We start from the raw sequence: 10,189 nt of genomic DNA, 5'->3' as shown, positions 1-10,189 counted from the left end.
CCCGTGTGCAGCAACAAAGACCCAACGCAGCCAGATATAATAAATAAATAAATTTTAAAAAAATAAAATAGGTAACCAACAAGGACCTGTATAGCACAGGGAGCTATACTCAATATCTTGTGATAACCTATAAGGGAAAAGAATCTGAAAAAAATATATACATATTCTTACATATATATGTATGTATAACTGAATCACTGTGCTGTACACCCTGAAACTAACACAACATTGTAAATCAACTATACTTCAATAAAAAATAAGTTAAACACAGAGTTACCATGTGATCCTCCACTTTGACTCCTTAGGTGTGCACCCAAGATAAATGAAAATACATATCCACAAAAACTGTACGAAGATGTTCAAAGCAGCATTATTCATAGTAGCTAAAAAAAAAAAAAAATGGAAACAACCCAAACGTCCATCCACTGGTGAACAGGTAAACAAAATGTCATTCATCCTGACAATTGAATATCGTTCAGCCCTAGAAAGGAGTGAAGTCCTGACCCGTGCTGTAGCGTGGGTGAGCCTGGAAAACATGATGCTCCGTGAGAGAAGCCACACACGAAAGGCCACATGTTTAATGATCCATATAAATGAAACATCACAACAGGCAAATCCATAGAAAACGAAAGTAGTTCGTTCCCAAGGAGAGGGAGGAATGAGTAGTGACTGCTAATGGGTTCAGAGTTTCTTTCAGGTGATGGTTTGCAAATCTGTGGATATATTAAAAGCCACTAAATTGCATACTTTAAAAGGGTGAATTTTGGACTTCTCTGGAGGTCCAGTGGTTAGTATTCTACGCTTCCACTGCAGGAGGGCACAGGTTCAATCCCTGATTGGGGAACTAAGATTCCGCATGCTGCGTGGTGCAGCTAAAAAAAAAAAAAGGTGAATTTTATGTGGATGGTTTATCAATTTTTTTTAGTCTATGAAATGGCTTAGTTGTGTGCCTTGCATACAGTGGGCACTCAATTACAGTTAACTATTTTCTATATTTTGGCTTCAACTGACTTCCTATCTATTTCCCAACATTGTCATTCAGATTCCAAGATGTATTTAATACCATTCATTCCTTCATTCAGCGTTTTATTTTTATGTGCTTTGTACATCCTAGAAATTGTGCTGGATCTTAAGTTTATAGAGAACACAAAAGCAGTGTTCTTGCTCCAAAGGTTGGTGGGAAGATGAGCGCTGTGGGTGCAGAGGACAGAAAGCAGAAAAGGTGGCTTAAATGAGGTAATGTTTGAGCTGAACTTAGAGGTGATTCTGGAGTCAGAGGACTGGGCATTTCAGGTGGAAAAAGAACATGTGCAGGGCTTCCCTGGTGGCCCAGTGGTTGGGAGTCCGCCTGCCAATGCAGGGGACGCGGGTTCGTGCCCCGGTCCAGGAAGATCCCACGTGCCGCGGAGCGGCTGGGCCCGTGAGCCACGGCAGCTAAGCCTTCGGGTCCGGAGCCTGTGCTCCGCAACAGGAGAGGCCACAGCAGTGAGAGGCCTGCGTACCGCAAAAAAAAAAAAAAAAAAAGAACATGTGCAAAGGCAGGGAGAACGGAAAGTTTGGGGAAGTGTAGGATACAGGAGACAGTCCTAGAACATGGGGCATAAGAAATGGTATGAAATTTCACTTAACAGAATAATGTAAATCTGTTACGTATTTCAAGACCTTTGCAATAATTGAAAACATTTGATTTTGCTTAAAAATGGAAAAAAAGACCCAATAACCAAAATCAGAAGCATCCTGGCAGTCTAGTGATTAAGCATCCGCCCTTCCACTGCACGGGGCGTGGGTTCCATCCCTGGTTGGGGAACTAAGTTCATGCGTGCTGCGTGGTAGGGCCAAACAAAATTTTTGTTTTTAAAGATAATAAATAAAAATAAATTTAAAAAGAAGCATAGTGTTATCAATTCATGCATGAAGAAAGAATCTGAAATGCAAACTCACTTTCTTAAAAATTAGGGGTGAGAGTAAGCATGATGCAATAATAAATCTATGAAATGTTTATTTCTTGGGAAATCTTTGTACTGTGGATCAGGGTAAGGCACAATCACTAAATACCAGGGCTTATTGCAGTATCTGCAGGAACCAAGCAAAGGATGGTCTCTTTTTTTTTTTTTAATATTTATTATTTATTTATTTGGTTGTGCCGGGTCTTAACTGCAGCCGCCGTCTCCTTAGTTGTAGCACGTGGGCTCCTTAGATTCGGCAGGCAGAATCCTTAGTTGTGGCTCCAGAGCTCCTTAGTTGAGGCATGCAAACTCTTAGTTGCGGCATGCATGTGGGATCTAATTCCCTGACCAGGGATTGAACCCGGACCCCCAGCACCGGGAGTGTGGAGTCTTATGCACTGCGCCACCAGGAGAGTCCCAAGGATGGTCTTTAGATCTTAAGAAAAGAGCCATTGGTGTCATCTGCTTTGCTTTTTAAATTTTCTCTTTTTAGGAGTTGCTTAGGAAGAAATCACTTTTTATCCATGAAATTTATGTGATTTTTCACAACATAAAATCGCCTCTGGCCATGTTATTTTTGGTCCAGTCTTATGATTCCTACTGCGTCTCCACCCACACCACACTAGGTTGGCTACCAAGATTCCCTGTAATATTTGCAACATAGCAGACTATGCTGTCACCACTCACGGTACATGAGAACAGAAGAAAGGAGATGGCTACAGCCCTGATCCAGAAGAGAAATTCACGGCCTGAGCTAGAGGGAGACATCAGGAATAGAGAGGAGGGGACAAATCTGAGGAACACTCAGGAGTAGAAAGGACATCATTTCTTTTTTTTTTTTTTTCTTGCGGTACGCGGGCCTCTCACTGTTGTGGCCTCTCCCGTTGCGGAGCACAGGCTCCGGACGCGCAGGCTCAGCGGCCATGGCTCACGGGCCCAGCCGCTCCGCGCCATGTGGGATCTTCCCAGACCGGGGCACGAACCCGTGTCCCCTGCATCGGCAGGCGGACTCTCAACCACTGTGCCACCAGAGAAGCCCAGGACATCATTTCTTTGTGATGGATGTGAGTGTTAGGAAAGAGTTAAGGGTAGTTCTCTAACTCCAGAGTTTCTGGCTTGGGGAACCATGTGTACAGTGACACCATTAACTGAGATTTAGCAGTGGGTTTCCAGTAAATTTGAGAATAGGGATATGGAGGTCCGAAGAGAAGTTGGGATTAAAGATAGAGATGGAGAGTTACTAGCATAAAGAAGATAATTGAAATTGTGGATCCAAACTATGGATGTAGGTGAGGGGGAAACCTTAATGGTCAGAGAGATGGCTGGTAAGAAAGGAACGGTCTGAATCACGAGAAAACAGTGTTCTGGAAACCTAGGGGAACGAGAACTTCAAGAAGTGAGAGGTTGGCAGCATTGTCAAACACTGCAGAAAAATAAGCTAAACTAGAATTGCGATATTGGATTTGGTGATTTAGTAGCAGGTGAATTTAAAGCAATTCCAGTGAAGTGGAGATGGAAGTGGGCCCCTATTAGGCTGAGGAGTGAGACAAGAAGGAAGATGGGAAGTAGCTTTAGAGACGATAAGACCAAGGAAAGCAGTTTTCCTTGGTTTCAGGTTGGGGAAGACGTGATCACATTTATAGACTGAAAGGAAAAAGCCAGAGGACAGTACTGAGGACAGAGGGATGAGGGGGTGTTTGTGAAGGAAGAAGCTGCAGGAGGGTGAGAGCCGGTGCTGATGGAGGCCAATCAGAGCAGAGAAGCAGGTAACTGTGGAAAGGTGGCTGCCTGATTTTTCATATAGAAAATAAAATCAGAGCCATCCACCGAAAGTGAGATGGGGCATTGATGTGAGTGGAGCTTGAGAAGAGTGGCAAGCCAGGAAAGAGTGATGAGGGGCAGGTGGTAGAATTGTTAAGAGTAGATCTTGGCGAAGGACACGGAGCTGAGTCGACCGCCGATGGAAAAACGCCTCCGACTGTAGCAAGCCAGTCTGCTTCACGCGCCCTCCCAGCTTCCCCAGGATAAGAGCACAGAGCCCCAAAAGGATCGGAATAGGCAGACCAGGCAATTCCCTGGTGGTCCAGTGGTTAGGACTCTGCACTTTCACTGTGGAGGCCTGGGTTCGATCCCTGGTTGGGGAACTAAGATCCTGCAAGCCGTGTGGCGTAGCCAAAATTTTTTAAAAATAATAAGTAAAAAATGAAGTGTTTGGACCTAGCTACTCAAAAAAAAAAAAAAAAAAGAGGGACTTCCCGGGTGGCACAGTCGATGAGACTCTGTGCTCCCAATGCAAGGGGCCTGGGTTTGATCCCTGGTCAGGGAACTAGATCCCACATGCATGCCACAACTAAGAGTTTGCATGCCACAAATAAGGAGCCCTGGAGCCACAACTAAGGAGCCCACCTGCCACAACTAAGGAGACTGCCTGCCACAGCTAAGACACGACACAACCAAATAAATAAATTAGTATTTTTTTTAAAGAAAGGAATAGGCAGAGCAGCAGAACAAAAGGTGGAGCTGGAGGGAGGCTTGGCTGCCAAGCGAAAGGAAAGGCTCAGCAAAGAAAGTGTTTGGAAAGGGTTTTTTTAAGTCTCGCTATGAAAACATTGCTTGATGGTTCTGAGCTGTGAAGTCTCCCACTCCTGCAGTGGCTAGTAGCCTAGTTTCAAGTTAGCCCTACAAAACGCTGGTGTGGATACAGCCTGGACTTCTGGGGAATTACTTACCTCCTAAGGTGACAACACAGTACACCCACGTCACTGTGTATAGAAGCCTATGCGCCACAACTACTGAGCATGCGCTCTAGAGCCCGTGCGCCACAACTACTGAAGCCTGCATGCCTAGAGCCCATGCTCCACAAGAGAAGCCACCGCAGTGAGAAGCCTGCACGCTGCAGCGAAGAGTAGCCCCCTCTCGCCGCAACTAGAGAAAGCCCGCACGCAGCAACGAAGACCCAATGCGGCCAGAAATAAGTAAATAAAATAAATAAATTAAAAAAAAACAACCGTGTTGTATTGACACAGGAACAGACCAGCCAATGGCAAGGAATATGAGGTTGAGAAATACACCCAATTTACATCGGAATTTGGGGTATAGAGGCATTTCACGTTGGCATGCTAAATATATTTTTTTTATTTTAGACAAATATGTATTATAAAATAATATGCTTGATACGTCAGCTTACCTCTACCTACCTACCTATCTATCCATTTTAGATAATTGTAGATTCGCACATGGTGGTAAGAAAGAACACAGTGATCCTATGTACAGGATCCAGTCTCCCCCCATTTCCATGTGGACATGGTTAGTCTGCAGTTTTTGCATCTCAGTAGCTCCAGATTGGATCACACTGTTGGGCCTTGTGCTGGTTTTGTGACATTTTCTTCTCCTTCTGGCTCCCAATTGTCTCAGATCCACTAAGCACTTTAGTATCTAGCAACGTCCGGGCTAATTTTAAATGAGCACAATTTTGATACTGCTCTGTTGACAGTTCCAGAGTCTCTTAATTGGCCACCTCAGCTTGACATTTGAGCAGTGATCATTAAATATTAAATGACCTATATGGGAAAAGAATCTAAAAGAGAGGGGATATATGTGTAACTGATTCACTTTGCTGTACAGCAGAAACTAACAGAACATTGTAAATCGATTCTACTCCAATAAAAATTAATTTAAAAAATAAATAGTAAATAGATCTAAAACCTGGATGAGCCTACTGTAGTAGTGCTGTCATGCAGATTGTTGTAAGAGTTCCTTTGGCCCCAAGCTCGGTGATACATCAGGATTGAACTGGTCTGTCCAGGATTCTTTTACTTAGAGCAATTGCCCACCGCAGCCCTGCTTTTCTTGTGTCGCTCCCCAGGCCCAGCCAGCACCTGATAAGCTTCTGCAGAAAATAGCTCTGCTCTCTGTGGGCAAATAGCTCTGTTCTCTTTCTCACTTCATGTCAAACCAACGAACACCAACACCCCCAAAAAACAACCTTATAAAACTCTTCTTTCTCTGTATGTTCTCTGCTTAAATCCTCTCTAATATCTTTGGGATTCTGAATGTCACCTCGGCTCAGTCTGACCCGACCCCTCTCAAATTCATCCCTCCCCGTCTCCTTGTGGTCAAAGCTGGTCCCCAGCTTCACCTCCCAAGTGCTGGCATTTGAGATGTGCCGCCCTGTCCCCACCTGCCCCGCCCCCTGCCCTCTGCCCCTTCGAGCCCTGTTCTCGTCGGACTCCCGTGTCTGCTGGGCTGGCCCCCTCCTCACCTCTGACCCCTCTTCCGTGCATCCCATCAGTGTTGGTTCCCAGGGTTCGGATAGGCTCTCTTCACAGCCCCTCCCCCCCGTGTGAGCTCAAGTTTCTCCACAACTCCAACTACTAATGGTGGGGATGTGGGATTTCTTCTGGAGGTCTCTGAAAGCAGGGGTAATTGCCCCTGAGAACAGTATGGGATTTAAGGGAAATCACACCTGGAAGAAAAATATGCCACCTAGAAAGCCAAGATCACACTGGGATTGGAAAATGGATAGCAAAGGACAGCTGAGCAAGATGAGAAAAATAATTCAGAGATGGATTGGTTGTCTCTGAGGTCACCTTCTAAATACTCTAAAGGAAAACAGAGTGTGCAACGTCCCCTAGAAAGACCTGGGATGACAGAATAAAAGGTTTTCCACGTCTCTCAGTGACCTGCACTGACAGCCCTCTTTGGACGGTAGGAGGCCTGGATGAAAAGCAGAACCTTTGTCAAGGCAGAAGAATTTTTCATCAGCTCTGAAAGCTTAGGAAGAACTCAGCAGGTCACGTTCTCCAAAAGACGGGTCCTTACATCGAACACCCTCCCCAATGGCCCTCCGTCACCACCACCTACACGTGGTGAACATGGGCAGAACATGAGGGGCCAGGAAAACAGAACCTGCACCGCATCCCCTGAGTCGTTTCACTGACTGTCTCGTTCCAAGTCCTTAGACGGGGCTGGTCTCCTTTCTCCGGAGCTTGGCCAGAGGAGAATGTTCTATGTTAGTCGGTCCTCCTAAACGGACTTGAAATCAGTCTCCTGCCCTCAGCACTTTAGTACTGACCTGGAAAGAGACAGGAGCCTCGGTCCCTGCTGAGAGGGTCAGACCTCGCTCTTGGCCCTGCCCTAAGCCTTCCCAGTCCGGACAAGCCTCAGTTAATGGGGTTTGCTGCCTGCAGAGGGCCTGGAGAGGAGAGCGATGTTGCTGTTAACTTTCCTTCTCCAGGGCCAAGCTAAATTCCGGAGAACCACATACAGTGGGGATTTGTGTTTTCTTTTTTCCATCCCCAGTCCGGGTGGCGGCCCAGCTCAAAGAGTAGTCTGTTCTGGGGAAAAGACAGCGTCTGCCTCTCTCCCAAACCAGCCCTGATCAAATCCCAAGCAGCCGGTCCTTAGATAACACAGCTGAGAAACCTGAAACCAACAGCTCAGCTCCATCGGTGCCCAGCATCACTGTCTGGAACCTGAGTCGGGCCGCTGAGATGCTGCAGTGATTGAACGCTAAGTGGAGTGACTGGGGTTCTCGCACAAGGGTTCATAGCCTGGACCTATGAACTCAGACAAAGAAGGTTTTCAGAAAGTCTGTCTGGGGCTTGAGCACTTGAGCTGTTTTGTGGCACTCGGCACATGTCCCGGGCTTTGGGATCATTGTTCTTCCCCAGCAAAGCCATTAGGTAGGTTGACATTGCCCTGCCGATCCCTTGCCTGGGCTGCCTGCAGCGCCCCCAGCAGAGGAGTGGATTCAGTGGTATTTGAGGCGAGGGAAGGGACATCCATGCTCCCGTTTCTGCTTTATTAGAGGAAGGCGTCCTTACATGAATGGGCTTTAAAAGAGGCGGAACCTCCTATGAGCAGGGGTAAGAACATGTTCTGTGAGTACAAAGTGTTTATGGAATGACTTCTGGGCTGGACGCTTCAGAAGCAGTACAGACTATAGAACGTAGGACAGGTGTGGTCACCGACAAGCCCTGCTGGGGACAGGAGAAGTTGTGAAGTCAGGAGTGGGAGACGTACATGAAAGAGTTTCTTTTTCCAGGATCAAAGAAGAGAGGCAGGAAATCCAGCTTCGCTCAGAGGCCTGGAGACCTACAGCCTATTCAGCAAATGCTGAGAGAACACCCTCAGCGTTGCAGGAGGTGGTGTCAGAGAGCTAAGGTGTGAGAGGAAGCTGCCACCTGTGCAGCCCCCAAAGGGGAGCGTGTGTACACCTGTGTGTCTGTGCTCGTGGGGACCCGGTCTGTGGGATGTGCCCTTGGAAGAAAAGTCGGGAACCCCAAGACTTCTCTCAGAGGTACGGGCGCTGTGGACCGTGGGCCTGGAGCCACTGGAAGTCACACAGCTTCTAGACGTCATACGTTTACTCAGAACCATGGGTCGTCATCCTTAGCTTCAGTGCAAAGCTCCTCGCCAGTACCTGTAGCAGCAGGCTGGAAGATGCAGACAGGAGAGACCATCTTCCCAGAGAAGGTGAGAGGATACCTTTCCACTGCGTTCAGTGGCAGAGAGACAGGAGGCGGAGCTTCAGGGAGAGCTGATTTAGCTTCTGTTTCAGCAACAATGAATGAGCAACGAAGACTACTGTTTACCCTTTCTCCTTGTAGGTTTCCCAGCAACCAAGCAGACCTGAGTGGAGGGAAATAATTGGTATTACTCAGGTGAAAACTGCACAAGTCAAAGTTAGTTTTTCAACCTGGATAATTGTCTGTTGACTTGCTGGGGAATCCTCTTTCCTGGGGGAAGAATGCTGGAAGAGAGCTTGTGCTGGTTTGGAGGCAATCACAGTGCAGGCTGGAAAGGGAAGCCAGACCCAGCCATAGATGCCAAAAAAGCTTCAAAGCGTATAGTTCCGGTCTGGGTCACGCCTCGAGTTTGAGGACTGCATTCGAGACTCATTTGCCTGGGAGGGAGATGAAGTTATATGCTCTCAGTATGTGAACTGCCTGGGATCTCTCCCAGCCAATAGCTTTGTTCTGACCCTTCAGCACAACATCTCTACCCTCTTCCTCTGGTTCCCTTGACTCTCTGTGATGTAGTCTTGCACAGATCCTTCTACAGGGATGGTAAATATTCATCTGTTTCCCAGTCCAGTATGCAAAATGATTTAGGAACACAGATGGTGGAGCTAAGGCTAGGGGCTTGGCCCGGGCTCATACAATTCTATCAGCCAGACAGAAGGACTCAACCGCATTGGAAATCAGGAGAAGTAGCCAATAAGAAGCATTCAGTGAGGGTCTCCACCTTCTCCTGGGGTTGACCTCTGCAGTAGCGAACTCTGCAGAAAGATTTGTGAAAGATGGACTCGTGGAAGAAAGGGACAGGGAAAAAAAAGCCGTCTTTAGTAAAGAGTCGCCCAGGCAGCATGAATGAGGGTGGGGAGGAGAGGATGAGAAGAACGGTCACGTGGCTGAGTGGGTTACAGACGTGCTGAGAGTGAGCTCACAGTTTCCAGGGTGACTATATTTCTCCAGGGTAGCAATATGTGCAAAGGGAGAAAAGAAAAAAGTACCAGGTCTGAACTTCGAAAGCCTGAGTTTGAGTCCCACGTGAGATAGGGTTACCTACATCGCCTTGAGTAAGTTATTTATCGTCTCTGAGCCCATTTCCTACGTGCAAAATGGAATCAGAGAAACCTACAGCTTTGGGTATGGATGAGTTACATGAGTTGACTGTGGCCCTTGGGGATCACTTCAGCACTGTTCATTCCTCTCTCAGGATTTCTCTCAAAGGATCTCAGGCCTCTGTGTCTCCGTCGAAGACACTGGCTTCGTGATGGCCCAGAGTTCCTCGCTGATTTATCCTTGGAATTTCCAACCAAGGTATCTCCACGAAATACATTTGAATAGCAGGGAAGCTCCCGTAGTAAAAGAGAAGAGGAGGGTGAGGCTCTGTGTGGGTTGAAAGCACTATGGAGGGTGGGGCGGGAGAGGTAGGACTCCCTGGGTGCAATGGGAAGAGCGCCAGAGGCTTAAGATCTCGTTCTAGTCCTGATTCCAGCACTTACCGGTCACGTGAACTTGGCGCAGGTCACCTTCAAGAAACCGAAGCTTACTTGTGAAGTCTGTCTGTAAAATGGAGAATATCTCCCCTGTTAGTCTCCCGTGATGGTGAGAAATAAAACACACGTGCTGTAAGTTCAAAGGTGCTGCATTACTCTCATTATTATTCTTTTGGCCATGCCACATGGCTTGTGGGATCTTAGTTCCTTGACCAGGGATCGAACCCAGGCCCTCGGC

Source organism: Leucopleurus acutus (genome assembly GCF_964270905.1).
Source record: "Leucopleurus acutus genome assembly, chromosome: 11".
Taxonomy (NCBI): Eukaryota; Metazoa; Chordata; class Mammalia; order Artiodactyla; family Delphinidae; genus Leucopleurus; species Leucopleurus acutus.
The sequence above is the reverse complement of the archived record's forward strand: the minus strand, read 5'-3'. Positions refer to the sequence as shown.